The 15,709-nt window shown below is 41.5% G+C and overlaps 1 protein-coding gene across 6 annotated transcripts in view; it reads left to right on the forward strand.

The window, feature by feature from the left end:
• DYNC1I1 (dynein cytoplasmic 1 intermediate chain 1) overlaps nt 1-15,709 on the forward strand; it is a 187,372-nt gene that overhangs the window by 45,614 nt on the left and 126,049 nt on the right. The window lies entirely within an intron of this gene.

Raw genomic sequence — 15,709 nt, forward strand, 5'->3', positions numbered from 1 at the left:
GTTGTCTGTGCACTAGAACAGAGCAGATAGAGGAAAAACTCATAGCAGTCTTGACATAATTTTTGCTGTTTATAATGAAGGATCAAGAAAAGTTCAACAACTGAGTAATTTTCTGCAGAAGATAGTGTAGAACTTTACCAGGCCTCATTCAGAGAACAAAAATACTCAAGTAGGTTCAGAAGGTGGTGGTGGTAAATCTGTCTAAATGTAAGGTACTGTCCGGGAAAATAGAGTGATAAATGTAGCCAGTTGTTGCTGGGGTTTTTTTATAACTGGGTAACCAGGTCTGCCTTAGGAAGCAGAAATAGAAACTGCTGAGCTGGCTGCTCAGATTGTGCTTTTCTGGAGCGCAGCCTTGGTTCTCTGTGGTCTGAAATAGTGCCTTCAAACACAGACAGCTCTTTTGCTGGGATGATACTCCTTGAGCAGTGTGTCCAGAGAGCTTTGCCTGCTCATAGGGAGAAGCAGTCTCAGAAGCCTCCCTGGGTCAGTCCAGCTCATCTCTGCTTATTTCTCTGTGGGCTGCTGAAGCCTCGAGAAAATGGGTTTTGCCCCTGAGTCTTTGTCTTCTTTGCTGAGGACCAGTTGATGCTCTACCCTGGAGCATTATCATGAGTTCATTGTTAGATCAGATAGAGAGGGTGTCCTTCCTCTCTGGCACGTGGCCTTTATCCAATGCAAGAACCCATGGATATGGGGAATTTAAGACATGGCTTTGTGTTTGCCTCCCTTAGACCTATGACTCTAGCACTCATATGCCTTTGACTATTACAGAAAAAAGAAAAATAAGCTCTCTACTCCATCTGGAAGTAGGCTGGAATGAAAAGGACAGGCTCACTTAAGGAAGCATCTTCTTTCAGTAAAATCTTGATTTTTTCCCAATGAGCTCTTCAACTATTACAAAATCTTTTTCTTGCTAGACAAGAGGACTATCTCCAACCCTTCAAGGAAAAAACTCCAAACAGCAGTGTGATGCCATGGAGCCTGGCAGTCAGGGCAATGAGCAAGGAGGCAGTGTGGTTTGAATTGGTCCTCCCAGCACAGAGGAAAGTCACTTGTTCATTCATTTGTGTGAAAGAAGATAAGTGCAAACATAAAGCATCATGCACTTTTAACTGCCTGAGCCAAAACTGTGATGGAAGGGGTCAAGTATGTGGGTTTGGTGACTGGATTTGTTATATTTCCTATTCTCTGTCATCACAGCCAAGGAAAACATCAACAGTAGTGGTGCTTTACATATTAAAATACAAAGGAAATATCACCCAAAGGAAATATCACCCAATATCTTACTTCAGATGTGTGAGGGAGAGAAAGTGTAACTTACATTTCCTTTCCAATCTGCTGCTGGGGAATTCTCTGCATGTATCTTGGATATGATTATGGCTGTGCATCAGTAAAGGAGATTCAGGAAAGTTTGGCTATTCTGTTGAGAGACTATTTAACTGGAAATTCTCTACTGGGTAAATAAGCACTGTGATTTTGGCCTCCCAGGTCTGATGGAAATGCATTCTCAGGTTTCCAATCTCCCAAGCCTCTTTATGAATGCTGAGCCCTTCATACTGTCAGTCTAAACATGAACAGAAGAGAGAGATTCCTCAGGAGAGCAGCTTAGAGAAGAAGTCTCTACACTGTTTCTATGCATTCATGTGATAAAATATAGCCATTATCTTTTCAAGATAAATTGTTCAGCCATTACTATGGCTATGGGCTCAGTTATTTAGCAGCTGAAGCCTTAGAGTTTGAGAGTAGAAAACAAGAAACTTGGATGAGTCTGGCTTCAGTGTTTGGAATTCACTTTTCACTGACTGCCTTAAATATTGGAAATGTCAAAATGCAGAATTTTAGGATGAGATTGTCCCACATTTGGCTTCTTGTTTGGAAGACAACTAATGAAGGGTATAGCTGATTGAAAAGATGGGTGAAATGAGAACTTTGACTCCATTCAAAGTTCTTGAGCCTTTTCAAAATATCCTCATCAGATTTTCTGCATTTGCTTCTCTATAGAGCAAGAAAGAAACTCTGAGGTACTTTAAACCTACTGCTGTTCTGGAGCTCTGTGTGTGTTTTTTGTGATAATGGCTATTGCCCACCAAACCTAATAAAACTGGAAAAGGAAGGGTTCACTCTGGTAAGTCCAAGTGGTGCCAGAGAGCCAGATGCTATGTGCACTGAAGTCTCAGCTTGTCAGCTGCTAATTTTAGAAGAAATAGTGTGGCATTATTCATCATTGTATAAAAAACAGATTAACTCCTCTTTTCAGAGCAGGTAATTTGCCTTATTTCAGAGGAATAATGACATGTCATTTCTCCTACCAACTCTATTATTTAGGGAGATGTGTATATGTATCATTCAATCCTTTGATCAGAAGAACTTAATTCTTTTGCTTTATTTAGGTCACAGTCAGCTTCAGCCTTTTCTTTTCTTCCTTGCAGGATGACTTCAAAAACACACAGATCTTGGCTCTGGAGCCTGAGAAAAAAACATGCTCTTTATTTTCCCCTTCCTCCTGCTATAATTGAACTTGAATTTAGGTATTTGTAGGCATTGAGAGACATTTTACTAGTGCTGTTTTTCCATTCTGGAGTTGATTAAGACCTAGGCCATGCCAAATAATTTTTGAGAGTTCTCTGAGACACTTCTTTCATTGTGCAGCGGCTCTCACATCACTTCAGGAGTGGCAGCCCCATGTAGCCTTCAGTGGTTGGACCCTCCAAAGCACTGCAGACCTGTTGTTCCTTAAAAGTGCACCTAGAAGAGAACAGAAAAGCCATGGCCTAGCCTCTGGTAAGGCCAGGATGGGTCCCTCACTGCTGTGCAGCAGTGGACTGAGCTCTGTCTGACTGCCTGCAATCCACCTTTTCCAACATGAAAACAGTGTGCACATTCAGGCTCTGCTAGATGCCTGCCTCATCTCCAGCTTACTGTTCTGCTCTTTAATGGGCCAGGAGGTAAAATCTCAGAGAAGGGAGGTACTCTTCTGATCTGGGTCCCCTCAGAAACTGAGGGCTGCAAGAAGGAGAAATTCTGTGATCTTTCTGGCTTTGATGTCCAGCGTCAGGAGAGTTGTTATTCCTCTTTTGCAAAGTAGAAACTGCTTCATCAATAAAATGAGATGTTCTCACATTCTGCCTTGACAGACTGTCACTGCAAATAGGTTAGTCAGAAATGCATTCCTGAAAGAGTAGGTCCTGTGTACAAGAGAAGATGTGGCTTTCTAAAACAATGGAAGTCATGTGCACTTCATCAGTTCATCATCTTCAGCAGATGGGGGGAAAACAAATGATCTGCCATACTCACCTCCTGAGCAGGGTAACCTCATCCTGCCTCACAAATGTAGCCCAATTCTGGCGAAGAACACAATGAGACCTGTGATCCATCTGTTTATCTAGCTTTTCAAACACTAAGGGTATTTTGACTTTTAGAGAAAAGAAGAAACCTCTCTACTCCATCTAGAAGTAGGCTGGAATGAAGTGTCAAAATGGAGGTGGAGCTCCAGAGGCTGGGTTGGGTTCTCTGTGTGTCTGACAGTGTAATTCTCTGAACTGAGGTTCCTGAAAGTTGCCCTTTGTAAAGCAGTGAGGGAGGAGAGGGGAATTCTCTCAGTCAGGCTCATGAGACACATGAGCCTGTCTGTGTGTGATACCAAATGTTAAATGACTTCTGAAGGATGAACCAAAATTCTGCGGGTGCCACAGACTGCATTGACTAGTTCTTCACTGCCAAACTTGGTAAGAGAGCTCTTTATAGCCATATTGATTTAGGTTTGTCATTATGGAGTAAAATGGGTATGTCTTACAGAGTGATACATTGGCATCATGTGAGGCCTCTGGCCTACTTTGAGTTTTGGTAATTGGATTGGAGTTATCTGTGACTAGGACTGACAAGCTCCAATGCTGTGAAAGCAAGTCAGACCTCTGGAATTTTATCTTTTCCATGATAAAATCTGTAGATATTATGGATTTTATTTATACTTTAATTCTATTTATACTTTGATTGTCAAGGTCCAAGATTTCCAGGTTTAATCGGTGGGGAGATCTCTCTCTGTACATGCTTTAGGATGCTGTGCAGCAGCCCTCTAGCCCAGCAAACTGTTCCCCAGTCCTTCTGTGCCTTGCTGTGCCTGACTGTAGCTCAGCTCTGGCTTTGTGGGTGCATGCTGTACCTTGGAAAAGCCAGTCCCAGAACTGAGATCATACTTGAGCTTTCCCATGGGCAATCTGGCTGGAGCTCGTGGATCAGAAGCTGGGGTTTAAGTTAAAGAGCTTACTTTGGATTTTCCCTTCCAGAAAATTGTAAGCTCAGCTCCAGTCTCAAAAGGACAAGTCTGGACCCAAGAATAGCTTTGAATGCCTCATTTAGTGGGAAATGCAGATGCACATTTGTGCATTACCATGCATGCAACATGTGTGTCAGGATCCATGATATTGTGTGATGGAAATTGGACATAACTAGGGGGAAAGCAAAGGCCTTCTGAGGTAAACAAAAGGAGATGCTGAAAAGCAAAACTAAGATGGAAATCACTATTAAAAAGAGAAGATGACCTAAGGATGAATCAGTGTTAAAGCAGAGAAACTTTTTTAAAGAAACAGAGCCTTAGGATTTGTACTAATGGGCACTAATTTTGTAATAATGTTTTGTAACTTTGTAAAATACTATGCTACATCCTAAGCAGTACCATGTATTGCTAAGTGTTACTAGTTATAAAGATATATAAAACTCCAGTTTGCCTTTTCTTCTCAGACTGCAGTCCATCAGAGTTGTACTGTGGATCTCAATAGCTGGCATAAGAACTCTGATTCAAGATGGCTTTTTTTGTAAATCAAAAAAGCTTAATTTTTTGCTGTTGTACCAGACTGTACAAGATTGGAAGGGACTAGAATGAAACAGTGCAAAGATTTGAGGCATTGCATTGTATAGCAGTCTTTCAATAATTCCTCTTTCTTCCTGTCACAAGCGCATCACCTTTTCTAAATAAAAAGCTTTTCAAGGTGGATTTTAATTTATTTTTTTTAATTTAGTTTTGACATAAAAATCTTTCAAAGGCATTCAGGCAGCGCTCTCTGGTGGTGGAGCGGTGAAGCGCCGTGCCTGAGGAATGCCGGCAGGAGGGATGCGGGAATGCCGGAGAGACCCGCGGGAATGCGGGGAAGCTGGAGAGACCCGCGGGAATGGGGGAATGCTGGAGAGACCCGCGGGAATGGATGAATGCCGGAGAGACCTGCGGGAATGGGGGAATGCTGGAGGCACCTGCGGGAAAACACCCGTCTGATCTTTTGCCTGAGGCAAGAATTATATTTGACAGAAGGTGCTTGAGTTGTATGCATGACTGAGATGTGTGAATGCAAGTGCTGGTGAAAGAAGTGTGAGAAGAGACCAAGGCATTATACAGAAATTGGGGGAAAAATGATATTATTTAGAAATGTTAAAAAGCTTATGTATTCAGAGCAATAATACACTGGTGAAATCAGGTGCAAACCCTTGTTATTGTCAGTTCCTTTCAAAGTACAATGAGCAAAGTACAATTTGTTAAGGTACATGTATTCCAGAACAGCCACAACAGGCAGCTACCAGGTGTGTTGGGTCTGTATTCCACTCCTCACCAGATACAGGCATTGGATGTATACCTCTGAAGGCTTTCTTCACCACCTGGCTCATGGTAATTTTTTGTGGTGCAGAATTAGAATAAGGACTAGGCTTTAGAAATTAGTTTCTTTGGTTTCTGTTGTGCAGAAAAATGTATTTGACACTTGTAAGGATTTCTTCTAGGAGGAAGAATGAAGAGGTCACAGTCTGGTCATGGATACTTTGGTGTTTGAGTGCAGAAAGGGACATCAAATGTCTGTTTTCGTAAAATGTGTAGCAGACTTTGGCTCAAACAGGATTTCAACAAGGCAGTGCCAGTCCATTTGTAAAAGGTGGCCTAACAGTATATTAATCAGCAGTCATTGCTTCAGTATTTGCTCCCTTCCCTGTTTCTCCTTCCAGGTTTTCTCTAAAGACTTCTGGAAAAGGGCTTTTCTCAAGATGGTTCTCAGAAAGTCTTATGCAGAGACCCCTTTTATTGCTAAACTGTTTTGAACAAGCAGATCTGACAATTTATTAAGCATCAGTAATTCTCAGGGAATTATCTACTAAGAACTGGTTTAGCAGAGAAGATTGTCTCTAGTCACACACAGTTGGAGGTCTGAAGAAGGAAAACTCTTTAGAGATCTTGGACGTTTTCTTGATCATTTCATTACACAGGGATCAAGTTAATTACCTCGTTGCAGCTGCTCCACAATCTTAACAAAATTTTGGGCAGCTCTCCTGAAAACCAGGCACACACACATAGGAGTTCCCTGCTCCAAAGTGTCCCTGACCTTTTGCAGGCTCTGGTTTCTTTTGCACAAGGTGCCCCTGCATTAAATGCCAGCCAAGAAAGCATATCTGGGAATTCTTTATGAGGGTGGGGAGAGAACAACAGTCCCTGTCACAGCTGAACCATGCCTTCTCTAAACCATTCAGGCAACAAAAGATGAGGAACAAACCAAAGCTTAGCTGCCTTCTTGGTGAAACAAGGAACCAGTTTTTGGCCTGCGCTGCCTAGGAGGGGAGTGTTGTGCAATTTTGTTCTGTGCATGGAAACAACACTGCTTCAGAGCCTTTGCAGCCATCATGGGGAAGGACCATGCTGTACCAACCTTCCTTGCCCCTTCTTGATCCTCATGGGTCTTTGTGCTTTTAACCAGGTGGATTCCATCCTCCACCCAAGAAATGGGAAGCTGTTCTCTCCTAGAATAATCCCCAAAGCATTGTAGTCAGTCTCCTTGTGTGGAAACCAGTCTGCTCCTTTAGTTGCAGTGGGAAATAATGTGATTGAATAAGATCCTGGTACATCTGGTGTTGCTTGATGGAAAACAAGAGAGCTGATGTTAAGAGCCCTGACCTCAGACTCCTTTAACTAGCTGCAAGTCATCTCACAGTGCCTTTGACCCATCTCTGTGTCCTGACATCTGAAACCAGCAGTGATCCATGAATTCAGAGAGAAGCCCTGTAACACCTGTATGCAAATTGAATTCTTTGTTGGCTGGAAATGAAAACCTTCCTCTAAGTCTTTCTTCTCTGCAAAAGATCCTGGCCATGTTTTACACATGAACAACTGCTGTATTGAGCTGATTTGTTAAATGTTCCCCTCAAGCAACAAAATATTTCTAAACTTATTTGCAAATATATGACTATTAGTATGTTGTAACGTAGCTTTAACATGAGAACAAGGAAATTGTCCCACTAATGAGCAGCACCATGATTTCCCCAGTCAACAGTCAGTGGAATGACAGTGGCCAATTTTTCTCTTTTTTCATATGTTCCTAGTTATCACTTTATGTATCATTTCAGCAGTGTTTGAATATTCTTTGAATTAGCAGTGTGTATACATATTACAATGCTCAAATGAGAAGGTCCAGACCTGAAAATGTAAAAAGGGTGAAATTTGGGTTAACAGTGCTTCCAGCAGAACAATGAAGACATGCCTTTTTGTTTTCTTCAGAAACAAAGCACGCTTTTTCCTGCCATTCCTGTAATTCCTTCTTTAGACTAATGGGTGATGCCTATTCAGTATATACAGGAATAATACCCAGCACCTTCTATTATGTCTTTAGTAACCTTTGGCAAATTCTGGCTTTGTAACGTGGACCAATCTCCACTAGAATTTAAGACAAGATTAAGAAAAATGTGCATTGTAGGAGTAGCAGTTATTAATCCTCAGTGCTCTAATTAGCACTTAATCTTTCTAATCCTGTAAGTAGATACAAAATCAGGGCTGGAATAGACACAGGCCATAATGTGGAAAGGCTTTCATTAGTGGTGTTAAAAAGATGTACAGAAAACGGCTTGGTTACTTCACACTTCTCAGTTTGATCCTTGGCACTTGGACTCTAAGAGATGAAAAAGATTCACGTGCCAAAATCCCCTCCTCTGTTTTAACCCACAGCACTAATGTACTGGGTCAAAAATTACACAGCTGAAAGTTCTCCTGTTCAGCACCTCTCTATCTTCAATTCTATAGCTGAGCCTGAGCCTGAGAAGCTGGCTAATTGTGCCCCTCTATAGTCTCCTTTAATTGGCTCATTTCCATAGGAGAGGCCACCTGCCTTGGATAGAGCAGTGTCAGCTGCTTGCCCTCAGACTAACTGGAGAGGGAGCCAAGTGCCTGGGCTGGCTGGAGCGGAGAATTTGGCACACCCCACATGACTGCCTGCCTTGGGGATGAATGGGGATGTGCCCCAAGCTGGGTCTTTGTTCCCCAGGTGTGTCCCCACACTCTGACCTGAGCACCTGTGCAGAGTCCTCCATGGTACCCCAGGGCCCCCTTCTTCCCCCCAAGAGCTGCTCCAGGGTCATGTAAAGTCCTGCTATACTTAGTGTAAAGGCAAACTGTGGATCTCATCTGTATATAATATTTGAGAATCCCTGCTCAAAATCAGTAGCAGCTGGATCCTTTCCAGAGAATCCTTTTGCTTGCTCGCTCACAAGAGTTACTCTGAAAACTGAAGAAAGGATCTGGGTGAAGAAACCTTTAATGAAATGGATATGTCAGTAAAGTAAAAGTCTCAGCATGAATTCCCACTGGCCACTATTAATAGAAGATGGAATTCTCTTTTGCTGCAATACAATAGACTGTCTCCACAAATAATGTCACTTTTCAACCAGACCCTGGCTGTCACTTGCCCATCTATCTTATTTAAAATAAACTTAGCATGTATTCACTCTGAGCCACAATTACTTCAGATGTATGTCCTAACCATAAACCTCCAAACCAGACCTCTCTCTTCCTGCAAGCTAATACCCTACTTAAAGCACACTGGAAGTGAAAACATAATCATTATTTTTCTGAAATGTGTTGAGCTTGAGCCACGAAGCTTCACACTTATTTTAAGTCTATAATTGCATGTTGTTGCTGTGGATACTCCTTTTTTTTCCCTCACCCCAATTGTGTTGTGAAGTTTGCTACATCCAAGCTCAGTGTGGGTTCAGCTCCTCTGTGATTGGCACAAGCAGATCCCTGCACTTATGAATAGACTCACTGATCTCAGTAGCAGCTGCTGGGTTTTGAGGACTCTCAGAATTCACTGCTTGGTTTGGAGCTGAACTTCTTTGAAGGTCTTGCCCCAGCTGCACAACAGGAGAATTTTTGAAATTTTAACCGTTAATCATGGTTATTTCATATTTTCTTTCTTGTCATCTTCACTCAGATGTTCACTCTTCTCTCCTAGGCACCCATTACTCAGCAACAGCACACGCAAAACAGCACTCATCTGCTGTGAAACACAGAAAGCACTAAAGATCTCACTTGTGGCTGCGTGAAGAGTTCTCTGTGTGCTGGTATTGCATCACAGATAATGTGCAGGTTGAGAACACAGCATCTGACACAATGAGACAGCACAAACTCCTCCTGCATGTGTTTCACTGACTTCTTACCTGTGACATGAGACAGGCTGGCATTCACATGGGGGGATAATTGAGGCCAAAAAGCTGAACCCAGCACAGTCTTGTGAGGGGGACATGGACGTAGCCCAGACTGTCCTTCAGTCTGTGCCCAAGTTTCCAGAGCAGTGGAATTGTTAATTTGGTCCAGATGTCAGCTGGGCATGCTGTAACATGCTCCCAGTTCGTACTGATCAGGAATAAGCATCTCTTATCTCTGCCTTTTCTTCTTTGCTAGATTGGGTACTGCAGTAAGCTTGGGTTCAGGATTTCCAAGTAGGCAGGGTTCCTGAGAGCTAGGCATGTTTACATACATTTTAGGGATGTCAGAGCTGCTGTTTAAGTAAAGATATAACAAATTTACATCTGGTTCTCATTTGTGCAATCATGAAAAGGTGTCTAGTGAACAGTGAGCTTCCGTTTTCAAGAATGCCTTGGACAGATTTAGGGTGGAGTGTGCAGGCACAAGTGCACCATTACACAGTGTGCTTGGGAAACATCTCTTCTGCCATTCCTAGTTTGTAACAGGATGGAGGCAGAGAGTGAACAGGAGATTAATCTGGTCTCTCTTTCCTCTTATTGTCTCTAGTCTATGCATGTTTAAAACTTGCAGATACATTTATATAGTTTTTTAAAATATTTAGTTATAAGTACAGCTATAGATACAATGTTTACATAATGTATTACCTATCTGTATATCTAGATTTATATGTAGATTTACAGAGACTTGTTTATATGTAGATTACAGAGGCTTGTAGATGCACACATAAAGCTGACCACTACAAGTCTCACTGCCTGCCAAGTGATACCCTTGGGCTCAGAGCAATGGTGTAAATCTCAGGAGTCTTATCTTTATTACAATCTGTATGTGTAATTCAGAGCAAGTCACAAACTGAGTTACAATCAATGCAGAGACATAGACCCATCTCTTCATTTCCCACAGTACAGACCACTGAAAGCTTAAACATGAGCTAAGTGAATTCACAACAGCCTAATTTACTAGGATTTTTAGCTGTCACAGAGCTGTCTGGTCTGGCAGCATGACTAGTGCTAGTACCCAAGCTAGGTAGCTGCATCCTTGTTGAGATACTTCAGGAGTCCAGTGCAGTCACAGGCTATAGCTCTGCCTTGAGGGGCCAGGCCTGTTTGTGTAAATTTCCATACTCAAAAGACTGACACAGAACCTCCCAGAAGGCAATTTATCCTATCTATTCTATTTATCATAACACTGGAAAAAATTATCTTCTATTTGTGCCTTTCTTCATTGCTTACTGGACTTAACCAATACATTCAAATTATAACCTTAATTTTTAGATGATTTAGGTAATTCCAACCACTTTGTGATGGGAATATGGGCAACTGCATTATGAATTATTTTACTGTCATCCCTTGAAACAGTTTTGGAACTGCTGTTATTGCTATTTCTTTTCTTGAGCTCCTTCATCTCTTATCTATTGCCCTTTGAAGTGGCTTCTTAGGCCTCTGTGAAAGAATAGTGAAAAAGCAGGCACCTTATTTTCCCCTGTAACCTATGTAATTGAGGGCAGCTCTTTCCCAGCTGATAAAGGCAATAGTATCAAGAAAAAATAGAAAAATTACTTTGCTCTTTTATATCTTCAATTAAGTAGTATTTTCATACTATTCAGAGGACTTTATTGTGTAGACTCAATACTACACTTTATGTGCTAACATTTATTTTGATGCATCAGTCTTGTTTTCATATTGTGTAGTTCCTCAAATGCATGTTTCTGTCCCATTTTGCTTGAGGGTTTTTCTGTACAGTAAAGGCCATCAAATTCCTTCCCCCAAACAGTGTTGAGCATCAAGTGGATACATACCTAGATCTGGAAATTATAGCACCATGACTGTGAAATGGACAAAACCACAGCTTTGTTTACTGAGCTGTAGGATGGGGAATATATACTTTCATCTCTTCTTTCATCCCTTTTAACGGTATCACATAGGTTGTCAGACTGTTCACTTGACCTGTGATATTTCTTGCATCAGAGTGTCCTGATGAAGTATAAAAAATGAGTGCCCAACCCCTAGGTATTAGCTATGCAGTGAGGATGTTTTCAGATCTAATTAGTGAATTAGTTAGTACTAGTTAGCGATTATCCTTAGTGAATCTGGATTAGAAAAAGTTAGTAAAAGTACCTTTTCTGTTTCACAGTTCATCAGCTTGAGATAATTTAGTAACAAAGGCTCATGTTGCAATCAGGGAAAAGACTCCCGCTGACTGAAATGGGACCTGGACTGGGACCAAATGAAGTGCTTGCCATGAGCCTAAATAGCTGACATTGTCACTGACTCATCATGTGAAGCCCTTCAGTAATTGTAGAATCATTTTATTTGTATTTGATTAAATAAAAAAGTATTTTGCTAGGCCTTCCAGCTTTGAAAAACAAAGTATTTACATAAGGGCCAGGCAACCAAATAGCTATCCTCTTTTACCCTGGTTAGCAGGCTAAATCCTGCAAATATTTATGCATGCTCTGTGCTCATCATTATCCTCTGACATGTTTGATTGTCTGATATCAGGCATGTATGTGTTTGCAAGAGGGGATCTGGTGCTGTTACTTTCATTTGTTGTATCCCATTTTTCTGATGGACTGCAAGCTCTGAAGGGCAGGAAATGTGTTTATTTTTCATACCTATCAGTACAGAATATAGAAAACATGCTGTAAAGAAATACCGATCATGAAAATGTGTTGATATGTAATAGAATAGTTTGGGTTGGAAAGGACCATTAAATGTAATTTAACCCAACCCCTCTGCATTGGATATTTTCAGTTAGATCAGGGTGCTTAGAACCCTGTGCAACCTGACCTTGAATGGTTGGGGATGGGGTATCTGCCACCTCTCTGGGCAACCTGCACCCCTGTTTTACCATTCTCATTGAGATAAAACTTTTCCTTATATCATTTAGTTTAAAGCTATTGCCCTTTGTTTCGTTGCAACAGGCCCTACTAAAGATATATATTAAATATATGTGTGTGTGTGTGTTTTAAGGGGAAAATATGCTTCTTCCCTGTATTCCAGGTTGATTCACTTTGGCAACTGCTAAAAATGTGCATTTTATTACCAACACCTTTTATCAATCCAAAGAACAATAGAAACAGCAACTCTGCTCCAATACTGGCCACATCTTGCAATAATTTATAAATGTCCCATATTAAAAATAATACAGTTACTCAAACTTTTTCAAAATGTCCCAGGGTAAGCAAATGCTTTTGTATTATTATTAGTTTTGACAAACCTGATTGTATGCTGGCCATTGTTAAAGGGTTCTATCTGCCTCCAAACACAGTGAGAGACAAAGAATTTTTAATGAATTTAATTAAAACTTTATGTGTTTTATGGTGTTCACCTCCAGCTGGTGTGCCATTCTTCTCTGTTGAATGAAGTTTCCTCTAATGCATAATGATGTGTTTTATAAGAGGGATGTTTGAACCCCCTTCCTAGTAGCCCTGAGGTAGTTTCCATGGTATGACACAGTGGTGAAGTTTTTAAAAGCAGGTCTCTTACACTTAAGTGAATTCTTTATATGGTTAAATGCACAGGCATGAATGCATAGATATGAATCTTAAATTTAAGAATCTTTTTTTCCCCCTTGAAGCAGTCCTTGTGGGCTAGCTTTTATGACCCATGCTGCTGAGCATTTGTCTGTACAAATGACACACTGACATGAAAGGGTCTTGTTATTTGACTGCTTCTGTTGGGGGTAGAAAGTTGAATGATGTGTTCTCCTTTGGTTAACACACTGACATCTGTACCAGGCACAAGGTCCTGGTATTGATGGGCGCTCCTAGTGCTGCTGTAATAAAAATCAACAATAACATGCAGATAGCCTCGTTAGCAAATGTTTCAGTGCATTTTATGAGACATGCTGAGACACTGCAACAAGCTGGGTCATTCCCGTGGCTGGTTAGAGTTAGTGGAATTTTAGTCTTCTGCATCTCTTGTGTGTTAGGGCTTTCATTCAGGGTCTCTAAAAAGGGCAGTGACCTGTGTCCTTTTCCTGCAAGCTGTCAATCAGTATTTCTTCTGTCCAGAAGTAAGTTCGTGCTAAAAGAGGTAGGCTCTTCATTTTGAAAAGCACTTTCTTTTCAAAATCCTCAGTCTGGGTGTGGCCAGACTGGAAGACAGGGCTGTATTTTTGTGGTTCTTTGGATGGTGAGATCTCAGTTGTGCAAGAATCTTGAACAAGTTCCTCAGGGAAGGAACGAATGAAGCAAGATGTCTTGGACCAGAGGAACAGGACTTAGGAGCAACTCACATCTCTACAGGGAGTAGCATGGTCCCTGGAGAAGTCTCTGCAAAGGAGGCTACAGACTTCCAGTGGTTTTGCAGGGACTTGAAAACTGAGATGAATGTTGAAAGGCATCTTCATAAATAATGTGTCTTGTTCTAATAGTTGTGAGGCATTGGATAGGAAACTGGTTACAAAATCACCCTGTACCAGCATCACCTTTTTCTATCAACTCTCTGAGGTTGGCAGAGCCTTCTATACAATCTCATTGGAAGGTGACTAAGAAAGAAGAAGGGGCTTTCCAGGAGTATCAGTGTATCAGCTGGAAAACAAATCGTCAGTGGTTACCTGGAGATGAGACTGTTCTCTTGGGAGGGAGATCTCAGTGTTGAATCCACCAGTGATCTTTAACACAGTTTTCTAAGGTTTAGCCGATAGTAATAACAACAGTAAATCACCATATCTGTTTTTCCCACCTGATGAAGGAATAAAATGGTACTGGAGAGGAGCAGTCATAAACTATATCAGAAAAAGTCTTTAGAGAAAATGCTGAAAAATGTGACATTTGGCATTTGGTGGAATGACAAAGAGCTGAAGAGATGAAGGAGCATCAAAAGCTGAAGAATGCTTCCTGATGATAGGCATGGGAAAAAAAAGCATGATGAACAGAAAAAGAAGGCGGATAAATATGAAATTGTAAAGAATGAAGAAATGAAAAGGAATTAAATGAAGAAATAATTGGAAGAAAGTGGAGGAAGTCCTGAAAACCACAAAGACATATTGGATTTTCCTCAGAAATTAACAGGATGCTCCTGGAGGTAACAGAAGGAAAGGATATGAGGAGCTGACTGTCCTACATGGGAAAAAATCTGACCACAGAATAATGAGTCATCTTATTGCATTGCTCCTGATTCCAGATGCTCTGGCTGCAGTCTCCAGTGAAGCTTTGTTCGTTAGAGCAAAGCTGCAATGTACCCTTCAGGGAAGGTAAAGCTTCTGTTGGTTAGCACAGGGAGCTCTGGGACTAAATGTGCCAGCAGCTGAGTGTCATGTCCTGTCCCTGGGGCTCTGTTGTCAGCTGATGGACTAGATTCTGTGCAGTGTAAACCAGAACAACTTCTATTTAGTGTGAGTGTGAAGGTGGCAGTCTCAGAACTGCCACCCTGTGCCTCGTGGTGTGGAACTTTCTCTGGACATAAGGCTGAGCCACACGAAGGGAGCATCACACAGCTGTAAAAATGAATAATTTTATCATACATCATGGGGCTATGCACTTCAGTATGCAGTATCAGTCAGGACATCAAAGCCTCTGTAACTCACCTCCTGGTAAATCAGTGCTGCTCTTTGCCTTTGGTTAATGTTATCAAGTGGTCAAGCTGTTAGGCATCAGTTTATATTCCTGTGATCTCCAGCTCTAAAACAACATTATGTTTAACTAGTACCCTTTGTTCCTGCAGTTACTTTTGATAAGGACTTTTGGGGACAAAGGGGAAGAAACCTGAGAAGAATTAGAGTTTGGGACTACAAGGGCTGAGCTGTGTACAGCTGTGACATGCTGTTGGTGTTTCATCAGCCTGTGAACACTGACAGTCTGACAGTGAACCTGTGGGTCCTTTGAAGCAGAAAGGCAGGGCCTAAGAAAGTGTAGGAGTCCAGGTGCTGGTTGCAGTCTTAATGTTAAAAAATAGAGAGGAAATCAAGCAGGAAAGAAGTCAAATGACTGAAACCCAAGGTTGTTTTTCCCATGGTTTGTAGGTATGTTGCACAAAGTGGCCAATTAACAAAGGATGAAGATGCATGAAGATTTGATTTGTAGCCGGTTTTATTGGCATGTGAAAGTGCCACAGAAACAGAGGCTTGAAGAATGATCTTAGGGTGGAAAAGGGGGCCTTTCAGCTCAGCTGAAGTGCAACAGTGCCTGCCCCAGCCCTTTATGCAGAACAAGAGTGTTGTGGAAAGTGGCACTGCTAAGACCATTTTGATAGGAAGTCAGGG

Source organism: Melospiza melodia, chromosome 1 (genome assembly GCF_035770615.1).
Source record: "Melospiza melodia melodia isolate bMelMel2 chromosome 1, bMelMel2.pri, whole genome shotgun sequence".
In the NCBI taxonomy this organism is placed as follows: Eukaryota; Metazoa; Chordata; class Aves; order Passeriformes; family Passerellidae; genus Melospiza; species Melospiza melodia.